Source organism: Salvelinus namaycush, chromosome 16, assembly GCF_016432855.1.
Source record: "Salvelinus namaycush isolate Seneca chromosome 16, SaNama_1.0, whole genome shotgun sequence".
Lineage (NCBI taxonomy): Eukaryota > Metazoa > Chordata > Actinopteri > Salmoniformes > Salmonidae > Salvelinus > Salvelinus namaycush.
The window spans coordinates 42,493,514-42,509,933 of record NC_052322.1 but is presented as its reverse complement, the minus strand read 5'-3'; the positions used below and the strand labels follow the sequence as shown (position 1 = coordinate 42,509,933).

Sequence of the window (16,420 nt, the reverse complement as noted above, 5' to 3'; positions counted from 1 at the left end):
AGATGTGTTTTGTGGAAATTGAACACCAGGGACTCCTTTAGTCCATATTAAATGATTAATTCTATATTATCACTTAACTGAAGAGGTTAAAACAAACACGTACAAAGTACAAGTCTGCCACAAGCTCTGCTAGGGAGGTCCTTCAGTTCTCTTATATACTGCTACACATTAAGAAACAAAAGAAACGACATGGGCATGGTTCATAGGGTTGGTTACTGCAGGTAACTGGCTGTTATATCACACTCCCAATCACAGCCAGATCTCTTTGCACTGACATGCAGTGCCTTAGACCGCTGCGCCACTTGGGAGCCTAACCTTCCTTCCTTGCTAGTTGACTACAGTAGGAAGATGTCTTTTACCAAGGCAACATGACTGTAAACTTCACGGAAGCATTTAGGGAAATGTTCCATCAAAATGAATCATATATCAATATAATTTACATATTTTGCTCCACATTTTTTTCAACACTTAAGCCTATGGCTGTAGCTCAAACAGTTCACGTCTGTGTATTACATGGAAGATGAAAATCAATAATAAAAATGAATGTGTAATGAACACGAGGAGAAATAGGGAGCTGGTTTCAAGCGCAGGGCGTAGCAGGTGTTTATTGAAAAGGACCACAGGGGGAGGCAGGTAGCCTGGTCCAGGGGCAGGCAGAAGGTCATACACAGAAAGTCCAAAGGCAACAGTACAGGCAGGGAAAAGGCTAGTAATGTAGTCCGGGAGGTCAAGGCAATAGGTAGATAACAGGTAATCCAATAGACTAAAGTACAGGCAGGGACTAGGCAAAAAGACATCATTAGTGAGGCAGGAAAATACTATCATACACAGGAGGAGTAAATTACGGGAAAACCAGTAATCTGATGGACATGTGTCACAAAACAAGTAATACGTCACAGTGACGGGGTGCAAAGAACTTAACTAAATAATGTGTGATAATGACATACAGGTGTCTGAACAGGTGATTAGAATTCAGGTGATTGGGATCTGGAGAGTGAGCTGCGTTCAGGGGATCTAGGTGTTTGAGAGTGTGAGCTGGAAAGTGGTCTGGAAAGTGAGCTGCGTTCAGGGGATCTCCGTGTTTGAGGGTGAGAGTTGAAAGCAGACGTTACAATGTGTAGGCTAATGTTAAGAGGAGACCCTAATCTGTACCTACATACCTCAACCAGAAGCCATGGATTACAGGCAACATTCGCACTGAGCTAAAGGGTAGAGCTGCCGCTTTCAAGGTGCGGGACTCTAACCCGGAAGCTTACAAGAAATCCCGCTATGCCCTGCGACGAACCATCAAACAGGCAAAGTGTCAATATAGGGCTAAGATTGAATCATACTACACCGGCTCCGACGCTCGTCTTATGTGGCAGGGCTTGCAAACTATTACAGACTACAAAGGGAAGCACAGCCGCGAACTGCCCAGTGACACAAGCCTACCGGACGAGCTAAATTCCTTCTATGCTCGCTTCGAGGCAAGCAACACTGAGGCATGCATGAGAGCATCAACTAGGGCAGCTCATGACTGAAGGGCAGCTCATGACTGGAGGACGGCTCCTGACTGGCGGGCGGCTCTGGCGGCTCCTGACTGGCGGGCGGCTCTGGCGGCTCCTGACTGGTGGGCGGCTCTGGCAGCTCCTGACTGACGGGCGGCTCTGGCAGCTCCTGACTGACGGGCGGTTCTGGCAGCTCCTGACTGACGGGTGGCTCTGGCAGCTCCTGACTGACGGGCGGCTCTGGCAGCTCCTGACTGACGGGCGGCTCTGGCGGCTCAGGACAGACGGGCGGCTCTGGCGGCTCAGGACAGACGGGCGGCTCTGGCGGCTCAGGACAGACGGGCGGCTCTGGCGGCTCAGGACAGACGGGCGGCTCAGGCGGCACTGGACAGACGGGCAACTCAGGCGGCGCTGGACACACGGGCGGCTCACGCGGCGCTGGACAGACGGTTTGCTCAGGTGGCGCTGGACAGACGGGCGGCTCAGGCGGCGCTGGACAGACGGGCGACTCAGGCAGCACTGGACAGGAGGGAGACTCAGGCGGCGCTGGACAGGAGGGAGACTCAGGCGGCGCTGGACAGGAGGGAGACTCAGGCGGCGCTGGACAGGAGGGAGACTCAGGCGGCGCTGGACAGGAGGGAGACTCAGGCGGCGCTGGACAGGAGGGCGGCTCAGGCCTGCCGAGGCGCACTGTAGGCCTGGTGCGTGGTGCCGGAACTGGTGGTACCGGGCTGGGGACAAGCACCACTGGGCGAGTGCGGGGAGCAGGAACAGGGCATACTGGACCCTGGAAGCGCACTGTAGGCCTGGTGCGTGGTGCCGGAACTGGTGGTACCGGGCTGGGGACACACACCTCTGGGCGAGTGGTGCGGGGAGCAGGAACTGGAGGCCTGGTACGTGGTGCCGCCACCAGAGGGCTGGTGCGTGGGGCTGCCACAGGAGGGCTGGTGCGTGGAGAAGGCACCGGATAGACCGGACCATGGTGGCGCACTACAGGTCTCGAGCACCGAGCCTGCCCAACCCTACCTGGCTGAATGCTCACCGTAGCCATGCCAGTGCGGCGAGGTGGAATAGGCCGCACTGGACTATGCACACGTACTGGAGACACCATGCGTAGGGCTGGTGCCATGTACACCGGCCCGAGGAGACGCACTGGAGACCAGATGCGTAGAGCCGGCTTCATGGCACCTGGCTCGATGCCCACTCTAGCCCGGCCGATATGAGGCGCTGCTATGTACCGCACCGGGCTATGCACACGTACTGGAGACACCGTGCGTATCTCCGCATAACACGGTGCCTGCCCGGACCATCTTTCTCCACGGTAAGCACGGGGAATTGGCACAGGTCTCCTACCTGACTTAACCACAACCCCGTGTGCCTCCCCCCAATACATTTTTGGGGCTGCCTCTCTGGCTTCCAGCCGCGCTTTCGTGCTGCTTCCTCATTCCACCGCCTCTCGGCTTTAGCTGCCTCCAGCTCTTCATGAGGGCGGCGATATTCTCCAGCCTGTGCCCAGGGTCCCTTGCCGTCCAGAATCTCCTCCCAGGTCCAGGAGTCCTGCGATTTCGGCCGCTACTGCTGCTGCTGCTCCTTACCACGCTGCTTGGTCCTTTGGTGGTGTGTGATTCTGTAACGTTCTTCGTCGGGCAAAAGAGAGGAGGACCAAAATGCAGCGTGATGATTATCCATTTTAATTGAATACTTTAACAACGAACAAAAACAATAAACCGACAAAATGAACGAAGACGAAACAGTCCCGTAACATAAACACAGGAACACAGTAACAGGAACAATCACCCACAACCCACAATACAAAACAGGCTACCTAAATATGGTTCCCAATCAGAGACTAACACCTGCCTCTGATTGAGAACCATATCAGGCCAAACACATAGAAATAGACAAACTAGACATACAATATAGAATGCCCACTCATATCACACCCTGACCAAACAAAACATAGAAACAAACAACGCAAACTATGGTCAGGGCGTGACAATAATATGTTGTATTAATAGAAGGGGAGGGGCTATGGGACCCCTCCTCCTCTACATTTATAGGATCCTAGACTACAGACTAACAATATATATATTCATTGTAAGGATTTAGAATTGTTCCACAGTCTTTAAGTCTGTGCCTATTATAAAGAAAGGGGGGGGGGGGGGGGGGGCGTCTGTGAAATAGCATTTCAAACATAAATATAGAGCTCTGTAGGGGAGTAGAAGAGATAAGAGGCTAGTCAGACATACCTCTATAAATCAACTTGAGGGAGTGGTTTTTACTCCTGAGGCCTTAGAAAACACTGGAACTATTATATTTCTTGCAAGTTTGTACAGTTGTGTATGCATGGGCTTGTCTGAGAAGCAGCAGGTCATGACATCACAGGAGGTTGACTACATGCATGATAAAAGCAACTTGGACTTTTCCTATGAGGCATAACTCAGGAGAGACATCAGTTGAATGTGTGATGTTTGATCTTTGACTTCTGTCTACAGCTGTATTTTGATTAAAATTGTTATCATTTATACGTGCACATTTTGAGTGTTCCTTATTTGTTAAGTATTAAAACGGAGCACAGAAAAACGGAACCAACAATTGCCTTGCTACTGTGATTTTCAAATGTCTTTTTACTGTTGTTTTATTTCTTTACTTACAGACAGACAGACACACGCACGCACGCACGCACGCACGCACGCACGCACGCACGCACGCACGCACGCACGCACGCACGCACGCACGCACGCACGCACGCACGCACACACACACACACACACACACACACACACACACACACACACACACACACACACACACACACACACACACACACACACACACACACACACACACACACAGTCTTGTACAGCTAACCTTGTGGGGACACACAATTCAGTCCCATTCAAAATCCTATTTTCCCTAACCCCTAACCCTAAACCTAACCCTAACCCAAAAACCTAAACTTTATCCTAACCCTAACCCTACAACTAACCCGAGCTCCTAACCTTAATATTTAACTTAATTCTAACCCTAACACTAATTCTAACCTTAACCCTAAACCCCCTAGAAATAGCATTTGACCTTGTGGGGACTAACAAAATGTCCCCAGCTGGTCAATTTTTACTTTGTTTACCATTCTTGTAGGGACTTCTGGTCCCCACAAGAATAGTTAAACATGTCCACACACACACACACACACACACACACACACACACACACACACACACACACACACACACACACACACACACACACACACACACACACACACACACACACACACACACACACACACACACACACACACACACACACACCTTTTTTTCGCACTATTGGTTAGAGCCTGTAAGTAAGCATTTCACTGTAAGGTCTACACCTGTTGTATTCGGCGCACGTGACAAATAAACTTTGATTTGATTTGGTTGTTCTCCCCATCTCTCAGCCTACCCAGGCGGTGCACCACATCCAGAGAACCTGCATCAATATTCTGCTCGTCCTCCGGGACTATTGCCTTGCAAATGTACATTTGACTCCATTTTCAGTGAGTTTCTTCTCCTGCTTTGCAACCTGAGTATTCATTGTTGCGTTCTGCTGCTTCAGAGTATTTACTTCTTCAGGATTGAAATCAATCCCTTTCTTCAGGTTAACGATGCAGACAGTGTTCTTTTACACCAAGTCCATGATGTCATCTGCTCTCTCTTTGATTTTAGACCCCCCCCACACATTCACCCCCCTTTTCTACACTGCAAGCATATGAATGAATTCAGCAATGCCTTTTTTCTCCTTGGTGGTCTTAAAGTCACGATTGGCCTCATGGTGAAATCCCTGAGCAGTTTCCTTACTCTCCAGAAACTAAGTTAGGAAGGACACCTGTTACTTTGTAGTGACTGGGTTTATTGATACACCATCCAACGCCTAATTAATAACTTCACCATGCTCAAAAGGATATTCAGATAAAAAGCACACCATGCAATAATCTGAGACTGTGCTCAAAAATAATCACATTTCTCCGCCATGTTGGAGTCAACAGAAATACGAAATTACATCATAAATATTCCCTTACCTTTGATAATCTTCATCAGAAAGCACTCCCAGGAATCCCAGTTCCACAATAAATCGTTGTTTTGTTCGATAATGTCCATTACTTATGTCTAAGTAGCTACTTTTGCTAGCATGTTTAGTGCTGATTCCTGATTATTATTTGACCATGCTTGTCACTTATGAACATTTTGAACATCTTGGCCATGTTCTGTTATAATCTCCACCCGGCACAGCCAGAAGAGGACTGGCCACCCCTCATAGCCTGGTTCCTCTCTAGGTTTCTTCCTAGGTTTTGGCCTTTCTAGGGAGTTTTTCCTAGCCACCGTGCTTCTACACCTGCATTGCTTGCTGTTTGGGGTTTTAAGCTGGGTTTCTGTACAGCACTTCGAGATATTAGCTGATGTACGAAGGGCTATATACAGAGGGGCAAAAAAAGTATTTAGTCAGCCACCAATTGTGCAAGTTCTCCCACTTAAAAAGATGAGAGAGGCCTGTAATTTTCATCATAGGTACACTTCAACTATGACAGACAAAATGAGAAAAAAAATCCAGAAAATCACATTGTAGGATTTTTAATTAATTAATTTGCAAATTATGGTGGAAAATAAGTATTTGGTCACCTACAAACAAGCAAGATTTCTGGCTCTCACAGACCTGTAACTTCTTCTTTAAGAGGCTCCTCTGTCCTCCACTCGTTACCTGTATTAATGGCACCTGTTTGAACTTGTTATCAGTATAAAAGACACCTGTCCACAACCTCAAACAGTCACACTCCAAACTCCACTATGGCCAAGACCAAAGAGCTGTCAAAGGACACCAGAAACAAAATTGTAAACCTGCACCAGGCTGGGAAGACTGAATCTGCAATAGGTAAGCAGCTTGGTTTGAAGAAATCAACTGTGGGAGCAATTATTAGGAAATGGAAGACATACAAGACCACTGAAAATCTCCCTCGATCTGGGGCTCCATGCAAGATCTCACCCCGTGGGGTCAAAATGATCACAAGAACGGTGAGCAAAAATCCCAGAACCACACGGGGGGACCTAGTGAATGACCTGCAGAGAGCTGGGACCAAAGTAACAAAGCCTACCATCAGTAACACACTACGCCGCCAGGGACTCAAATCCTGCAGTGCCAGACGTGTCCCCCTGCTTAAGCCAGTACATGTCCAGGCCCGTCTGAAGTTTGCTAGAGAGCATTTGGATGATCCAGAAGAAGATTGGGAGAATGTCATATGGTCAGATGAAACCAAAATATATATATATTTTGGTAAAAACTCAACTCGTCGTGTTTGGAGGACAAAGAATGCTGAGTTGCATCCAAAGAACACCATACCTACTGTGAAGCATAGGGGTGGAAACATCATGCTTTGGGGCTGTTTTTCTGCAAAGGGACCAGGACGACTGATCCGTGTAAAGGAAAGAATGAATGGAGCCATGTATCGTGAGATTTTGAGTGAAAACCTCCTTCCATCAGCAAGGGTATTGAAGATGAAACGTGGCTGGGTCTTTCAGCATGACAATGATCCCAAACACACCGCCCGAGCAACGAAGGAGTGGCTTCGTAAGAAGCATTTCAAGGTCCTGGAGTGGCCTAGCCAGTCTCCAGATCTCAACCCCATAGAAAATCTTTGGAGGGAGTTGAAAGTCCGTGTTGCCCAGCAACAGCCCCAAAACATCACTGCTCTAGAGGAGATCTGCATGGAGGAATGGGCCAAAATACCAGCAACAGTGTGTGAAAACCTTGTGAAGACTTACAGAAAACGTTTGACCTCTGTCATTGCCAACAAAGGGTATATAACAAAGTACTGAGATAAACTTTTGTTATTGACCAAATACTTATTTTCCACCATAATTTGCAAATAAATTCATTAAAAATCCTACAATGTGATTTTCTGGATTTTTTTTTCTCATTTTGTCTGTCATAGTTCAAGTGTACCTATGATGAAAATTACAGGCCTCTCTCATCTTTTTAAGTGGGAGAACTTGCACAATTGGTGGCTGACTAAATACTTTTTTGCCCCACTGTAAAATAAACTTGATTTGATTTGATTTGCACATGTCCAAACGCTCGCGCAGATACAGGCAAACTCGGACGAAAACTTTAAAAAGTTATATAACACATCAGAAAATATACACCCCCCATAACTTTTTCCACATTTTGTTATGTTATTGCCTGAATTTAAAATAGATAAAATTGAGATATTGTGTTACTGATCTACACACAATACCCCATCATGTCAATGTGGAATTTTGTTTGTCGAACATTTCAGAATTGAAAAGAAAATTCCAAGCTGAAATGTTTTGAGTCAATAAGTATTCAACCCCTTTGCTATGTCAAGCCTAATTAAGTTCTGGAGTAAAAATGTGCTGAACGAAATACCATAATAAGCTGCATTGACTCATTCTGTGTTAACTTCTTGTGAATAGGGGGCGCTGTTTTCACTTTGGGAAAAAAACGTGCCCAATTTAACCTCTTTGGGCTGCAGGGGCAGTATTGAGTAGCCTGGATAAAAGGTGCCCATTTCAAACGTCCTCGTACCCAATTCTTGCTCGTACAATATGCATATTATTATTACTATTGGATAGAAAACACTCTCTAGTTTCTAAAACCGTTTGAATTATATCTGTGAGTAAAACAGAACTCATTTTGCAGCAAACTTCCTGACAGGAAGTGGAAAATCTGAAATCGATGCTCTGTTCTGGGGCCTGCCTATAAATGTCCTTGATATTTATTAGTATACATGCACTTCATACGTCTTCCACTAGATGTCGACAGGCAGTGAGAGAAGAAATGGAGTGTATAACTTGATCTGGGGTCGAATAAAAGCTCTTGGCATGACGTGTCACCAGTTTCCTGTTTCCTGGAGCGCGCGAGAAGGGACCTGGTATTGCCTTCTGAAAAGCTGTCGTTATAGACGACTAATATCTCCGGCTTTGATTTTATTTGATAAATGTGACAATATCATCGTAAAGTATGTTTTTTCAATATAGTTTTATTCGATTATTGAAATTTTTTCGGGACGTTAGGCGTGTTGCTTTGTCTGCGTTTGTTCACGAAGGAGAGCTTCGCGCCACTTTGCTAGCTTTCCGTGCTAATTGACTGGAGAAGAGGACATTCTAAAACCAAACAACGATTGTTCCCGACAAAGGACCCCTTGTACAACATTCTGATGGAAGATCATCAAAAGTAGGACCCATTTTATGATGTTATTTCATATATCTGTCATACATGTGTACTATTAGTTTGCGCCCAGATTTTGGGCACTCTCTCGCCATAACGTAAACTGGATGTCGTAATGAAGTTATTTTTAGAATTCTAACACGGCGATTGCATTAAGAACTAGTGTATCTATCATTTCCTATACAACATGTATTTTTTAGTAACGTTTATGAATAGTTATTTGGTCAGAATAGGTGATTGTCATAAAAATATCCGGACTTTCTGGGAAAAAGATGCTACGTTAGCACAATGTATAACCACTGATTTCAGCTCTACATATGCACATTTTCGAACAAAACATAAGTGTATGTATAACCTGATGTTATAGGACTGTCATCTGATGAAGCTTATCAAGGTTAGTCAAAAATTATATATCTTTTGCTGGTTTGTTACGATCGCTAACTTTTGCTGCTGGTAAATGAATTGTGTTTCTGGCTATTGTGGTAAGCTAATATAATGCTATATTGTGTTTTTGCTGTAAAACACTTAAGAAATCGGAAATATTGGCTGGATTCACAAGATGCTTGTCTTTCATTTGCTGTACACCATGTATTTTTCAGAAATGTTTTATGATGAGTATTTAGGTAGTTCACGTTGGTGTCTGTAATTACTCTGGCTGCTTCGGTGCTATTTGTGACGGTAACTGTGATGGTAGCTGCAATGTAAAACTGTTTTATACCTCAAATATGCACATTTTTCGAACAAAACATAGATTTATTGTATAACATGTTATAAGACTGTCATCTGATGAAGTTGTTTCTTGGTTAGTTTGGTTGGTTCTTGGTTAGTTAGGTTGGTTTTGTGCATGCTACCTGTGCTGTGAAAAATGTCTGTCCTTTTTTGTATTTGGTGGTGAGCTAACATAAATATACGTGGTGCTTTCGCTGTAAAACATTTAAAAAATCGGACATGTTGGCTGGATTCACAAAATGTTTATCTTTCATTTGCTGTATTGGACTTGTTAATGTGTGAAAGTTAAATATTTCTAAAAAATATCTTTTGAATTTCGCGCCCTGCACTTGAGCTGGCTGTTGTCATAAGTGTACCGACGTCGGGCTTGCAGCCATAAGAAGTTAAACGGCCTCGTACTCTATTCTAGATCGTACAATATGCATATTATTATTACTATTGGATAGAAAACACTCAAGTTTCTAAAACCGATTGAATTATATCTGTGAGTAAAACAGAACTCATTTTGCAGCAAACTTCCTGACAGGAAGTGAAAAATCTGAAATCGAGGCTCTGTTCCAGGGCCATCCTATTCAATTGCTTGAAATCTATGGATATACATGCACTTCATACGCCTTCCACTAGATGTCAACAGGCAGTGGGAGGGGAAATGGGGTGTCTAGCTTGATCTGAGGTCGAACAAGAGCTCTTGGAATGACGTGACCCCAATTTCCTTTGTCTAGCAAGGCGCGGGAAGGAACCCTAGATTGCCTTCTGAAAAGCTTTCGGTATAGACGGCTAATATCTCCGGCTTTGATTTTATTTGATACATGTGATAATATCATCGTAAAGTATGTTTTTTCAATATAGTTTTATCAGATTATTGAACGTTTATCGGGAGTTTTGGCGTTTTCCGTTCTCTGCGTTTGGTGAAGATGGACATCTTCGCGCCACTTGGCTAGCTAAGGTTGCTAATTCGACAGGAGAAGAGGACATTCTAAAACCAAACAACGATTTATTCTGGACAAAGGACTCCTTGTACAAGATTCTGATGGAAGCTCAGCAAAAGTAGGAACCATTTATGATGTTATTTCGTATTTCTGTGGAAAATGTTTAGTTCTATTTTCCGCCCTCATTGCAGGCGCTGTCTCGCTATAACGTAAGCTGTATGTCGTACTAAAGTTATTTTGAAAAATCTAACACGGCGATTGCATTAAGAACTAGTGTATCTTTCATTTGCTGTACAACATGTATTTTTTGGCTACGTATTCCCCTTGTGACCCCTTGTGAGACCATATGCTGACACATGCACATTTGTGGCCTGCTGGAGGTCATTTTGCAGGGCTCTGGCAGTGCACCTCCTTGCACAAAGGTGGAGGTAGCGGTCCTGCTGCTGGGTTGTTGCCCTCCTACGGCCTCCTCCACGTCTCCTGATGTACTGGCCTGTCTCCTGGTAGCGCCTCCATGCTCTGGACACTACGCTGACAGACACAGCAAACCTTTTTGCCACAGCTCGCATTGATGTGCCATCCTGGATGAACTGCACTACCTGAGCCACTTGTGTGGGTTGTAGACTCCGTCTCATGCTACCACTAGAGTGAAAGCACCGCCAGCATTCAAAAGTGACCAAAACATCAGCCAGGAAGCATAGGAACTGAGAAGTGGTCTGTGGTCACCACCTGCAGAACCATTCCTTTATTGGGGGTGTCTTGCTAATTGCCTATAATTTCCACCTTTTGTCTATTCCATTTGCACAACAGCATGTGAAATGTATTGTCAATCAGTGTTGCTTCCTAAGTGGACAGTTTGATTTCACAGAAGTGTGATTGACTTGGAGTTACATTGTGTTGTTTAAGTGTTCCCTTTATTTTTTTGAGCAGTGTATGATTTATACCTCAAATATGCACATTTTTCGAACAAAACATAGATTTATTGTATAACATGTTATAAGACTGTCATCTGATGAAGTTGTTTCTTGGTTAGTGACTAATTATATCTCTATTTGGTCGGTTTTGTGATAGCTACCTATGCGGTAGAAAAATGGTGAAAATATGCGGTTGAGTCTTTTGGTATTGTGGTTAGCTAATAGAAATACATATTGTGTTTTCGCTGTAAAACATTTTAAAAATCGGAAATGATGGCTGGATTCACAAGATGTTTATCTTTCATTTGCTGTATTGGACTTGTGATTTCATGAAATTATATTATATGATGTCCACATTAACATCTCTACTTTGCACATTCTTCCACTGCAAATCAACCATTCCAGTGTTTTACTTGCTATATTGTATTTACTTCGCCACCATGGCCTTTTTTTGCCTTCACCTCCCTTATCTCACCTCACTTGCTCACATTGTATATAGACTTATTTTTCTACTGTATTATTGACTGTATGTTTGTTTTACTCCATGTGTAACTCTGTGTTGTTGTATGTGTCGAACTGCTTTGTTTTATCTTGGCCAGGTCGCAATTGTAAATGAGAACATGTTCTCAACTTGCCTACCTGGTTAAATAAAGGTTAAATATTATTTATTTTTTTAAATGGGCTGACCAACCAGTGCTCCCGCTCATTGGCCAACCGGGCTATCTGCATTGTGTCCCACCACCCGCCAACCCCTCTTTTTACGCTACTGCTACTCTCTGTTCATCATATATAGATAGTCACTTTAACCATACCTACATGTACATACTACCTCAATAAGCCTGACTAACTGGTGGCTGTATATAGTGACGGGGTCAAATTGGGGTCACGTTAGGGGCTGCACCAAACGTTTAATGTATTATAATAATTGATTATAATATGTTGTATTAATTGAAGGGGAAGGGCTATGGGACCCCTCCTCCTCTACATTTATAGGGTTCTAGACTACAGATTAACAATATATATATTCATTGTAAGGATTTAGAATTGTTCCACAGTCTTTAAGTCTGTGCCTCTTATAAAGAAATGGGGGGGGGTGGGGGGGGCGTCTGTGAAATAGCATTTCAAACATAAACATAGAGCTCTGTAGGGGAGTAGAAGAGATAAGAGGCTAGTCAGACATACCTCTATAAATCAACTTGGGGGAGTGGTTTTTACTCCTGAGGCCTTAGAAAACACTGGAACTATTATATTTCTTGCAGGTTTGTACAGTTGTGCATGCATGGGCTTGTCTGAGGAGTAGCAGGTAATGACATCACAGGGGGTTGACTACATGCATGATAAAAGCAACTTGGACTTTTCCTATGAGGCAGAACTCAGGAGAGACATCAGTTGTATGTGTGATGTTTGATCTTTGACTTCTGTCTACAGCTGTATTTTGATTAAAATGGTTATGATTTATAAGTGCACATTTTGAGAGTTCCTTATTTGTTAAGTATTAAAACGGAGCACAGAAAAACGGAACCAACAATTGCCTTGCTACTGTGATTTTCAAATGTCTTTTTACTGTTGTTTTATTTCTTTACTTACCTACACACACACACACAAACACGCACACCTTTGTTTCGCACTATTGGTTAGAGCCTGTAAGTAAGCATTTCACTGTAAGGTCTACACCTGTTGTATTCGGCGCACGTGACAAGTAAACTTTGATTTGATTTGGTGGTTCTCCCCATCTCTCAGCCTACCCAGGCGGTGCACCACATCCAGAGAACCTGCATCAATATTCTGCTCGTCCTCCGGGACTATTGCCCTGCAAATGTCCTTCACTTTTGCTTTGTGTTCTCGTCAGATCTTTTTGCGATTCCGTCAATTCGAAGAGTCCATCTCCGACTGTATCGCTCAGTCTCGTTATACCTTTGACTCCATTTTCAGTGAGTTTCTTCTCCTGCTTTGCAACCTGAGTATTCATTGTTGCGTTCTGCTGCTTCAGAGTATTTACTTCTTCAGGATTGAAATCAATCCCTTTCTTCAGGTTAATGATGCAGACAATGTTCTTTTACACCAAGTCCATGATGTCATCTGCTCTCTCTTTGATTTTAGCCCCCACATTCACCCCCCTTTTCTACACTGCAAGCATATGAATGAGTTTCAGCAATGCCTCTTTTCTCCTTGGTGGTCTTAAAGTCACGATTGGCCTCATGGTGAAATTCCTGAGCAGTTTCCTTACTCTCAAGAAACTAAGTTAGGAAGGACACCTGTTACTTTGTAGTGACTGGGTTTATTGATACACCATCCAACGCCTAATTAATAACTTCACCTTGCTCAAAAGGATATTCAGATAAAAAGCACACCATGCAATAATCTGAGACTGCGCTCAAAAATAACAACATTTCTCCACCATGTTGGAATCAACAGAAATATGAAATTACATCATAAATATTCCCTTACCTTTGATAATCTTCATCAGAAAGCACTCCCAGGAATCCCAGTTCCACAATAAATCGGTGTTTTGTTCGATAATGTCCATTACTTATGTCTAAGTAGCTACTTTTGCTAGCATGTTTAGTGCACATGTACAAACGCTCACGCAGATGCAGGCAAACTCAGACGGAAACTTCAAAAAGTTATATAACAGGTCGAATTAACAGGTCAAACTAATTAGAAAATCAATCTTCAGGATGTTGTTATGATAACTATCCAATAACGTTCCAACCGGAGAATTCCTTTGCGTTTCTAGAAGTTATGGAAAGCAAGACGATATCGTTTGGAACGCGCATGACCAGGAACTGGCATTCTGCCAGACCACTGACTGAAACACCTCCCATCCGGCTCAACATCACACTAGAGGCTTCATTCCACGTTCTACAGACTGTTGACATCTAGTGGAAGGCGTAGGAAGTGCAAACAGATCCATATCTTACAGGGAATTGAAAAGGCGATGAGTTGAACATCGACCAGCCTCAGAATTCTCACTTCCTGTTTGGAATATTTCTCAGGTTTTTGCCTGCCATATGAGTTCTGTTTTACTCACAGACATCATTCAAACAGTTTTCGAAACTTCAGAGTGTTTTATATCCAATAGTAATAATAATATGCATATATTAGCATCTGGGACAGAGCAGGAGGCAGTTCACTATGGGCACGCAATTCATCCAAAAGTGAAAATGCTGCCCCCTATCACAAAGAAGTTAAAATAGTTACAGAGTTTATGGTTGTGATATGAGAAAACTGACGATGGATAAACAACATTGTATTTGCTCCACAATACCAAAATAAATGAAAGAGTGAAAAGAAGGAAGTCTGTACAGAATACAAAGATTCCAAAACACGCATCATGTTTGCAACAAGAAACTAAAGTGATACTGCAAAAATTGTGGCAAAGAAATTAACTTTTTGTCCTGGATACAAAGCCTTATGTTTGGGTCAAATCCAACACAACACATCACTGAGTATCCCTCTACATATTTTCGATCGCGGTGGTGGCTGCGTCATGTTATGTGTATGCTTGTCATCAACAAGGACTAGGAAGGTTTTTAGGATAAAAATAAACGGAATACAGCTGTAAGCACAAGCAAAATCCTAGAGGAAAACCTGGTTCAGTCTGCTTTCCAACAGACATTTGGAGATGAATTCACCTTTCAGGAGGACAATACCCTAAAACACAAGGCAACATCTACATGGTAGTTGTTTATCTAGGAGTGGCAGGTAGCCTAGTGGTTAGAGCGTTGGGCCAGTAAGCAAAAGGTTGGTGGATTGAATCCCCAAGCTGTCTTTCTGCCACTGAACAAGGCTGTTAAAACCTTCTCAGCAACAACCTACTTCCTCTCACCAAGACAGTTCAAATGATTACTGAGTCAATAAATGTCAGATATTCCAAACTACTCTTTCCATTTATGCATTTGTTGATTAAAAGTACTATTACAAAGTGATCATGTTTAAGAATTAACACTTGGTTCTCTTCCTCCATCATCCCCCCCTCTCTCCTGTCATCTATCTGCTCTATCGGTTCTTCATGATTGATCACAGGAGTATAGGTTGATCAGGGCGTAGCTAATGTCTCTGTTACTGATAACAGCAATAGGGGCGGTACCATCCTCTGTGTTCCTTATCTTTTACAATCACGCCTCCTTGAAGACAGAAAAGCTAGGATTCTAAAGCCAGATCTGTACTATTTCAGAAAAAAATAAGCAAACACGTTTAGTGTTCGTCAAAAGGCATGTGGGCGACTCCCCAAACATATGGAAGGACGTACTCTGGTCAGTTGAGATGAAAATTGAGTTTTTAGGCCATCAAGGAAAACGCTATGTCTGGCGCAAACCCAACACCTCTCATCACCCCGATAACCCCATCCTCACAGGGATGCATGGTGGTGGCAGCATCATGCTTTGGGGATGTTTTTCATCGACAGGGACTGGGAAACTGGTCAGAATTGAAGGAATGATGGATGGCTTTAAATACAGGTAAATTCTTTAGGGAAACCTGTTTCAGTCTTCCAGAGATTTGAGACTGGCACGGAGGTTCACCTTCCAGCAGGACAATGACCCTAAGCATACTGCTAAAGCAACACTCGAGTGGTTTATGGGGAAACATTTAAATGTCTTGGAATGGCCTAGTCAAAGCCCAGACCTCAATCCAATTGAGAATCTGTGGTATGACTTAAAGATTGCTGTACACCAGCTGAACCCATCCAACTTGGAGCTGGAGCAGTTTTGCCTTGACGAATGGGCAAAAATCCCAGTGGATAGATGTGTCAAACTTATAGAGACATACCCCAAGAGACTTGCATCTGTAATTGCTGCAAAAGGTGGCTCAACAAAGTATTGACTTTGGCGGGATGAATAGTTATGCACCCTCAAGTTTTCAGTTTGTCTTATTTCTTGTTTGCTTCACAATAAAAAATATGTTGCATCTTCAAAGTGGTAGACATGTTGTGTAAATCAAATGATACAAACCCCCAAAAAATACATTTTAATTCCAGATTGTAAGTCAACAAAATAGGAAAAATGCCAAGGGGGCCAATCTACAGTTTTATATAGGGCCAAAGCTAAATGAAACTCTTTACCAATCCATATTTCTCAGGCAAAAAGTAAATCCACCTTCAAGAAAAAAATTAAATAACATTTGTTTGTTTCACAATAAA

At 43.4% G+C, this 16,420-nt stretch overlaps 1 protein-coding gene across 2 annotated transcripts in view; it reads right to left on the bottom strand.

Moving 5' to 3' along the window:
* LOC120061457 (aerolysin-like protein) overlaps positions 1 to 16,420 on the bottom strand; it is a 37,153-nt gene that overhangs the window by 5,813 nt on the left and 14,920 nt on the right. The window lies entirely within an intron of this gene.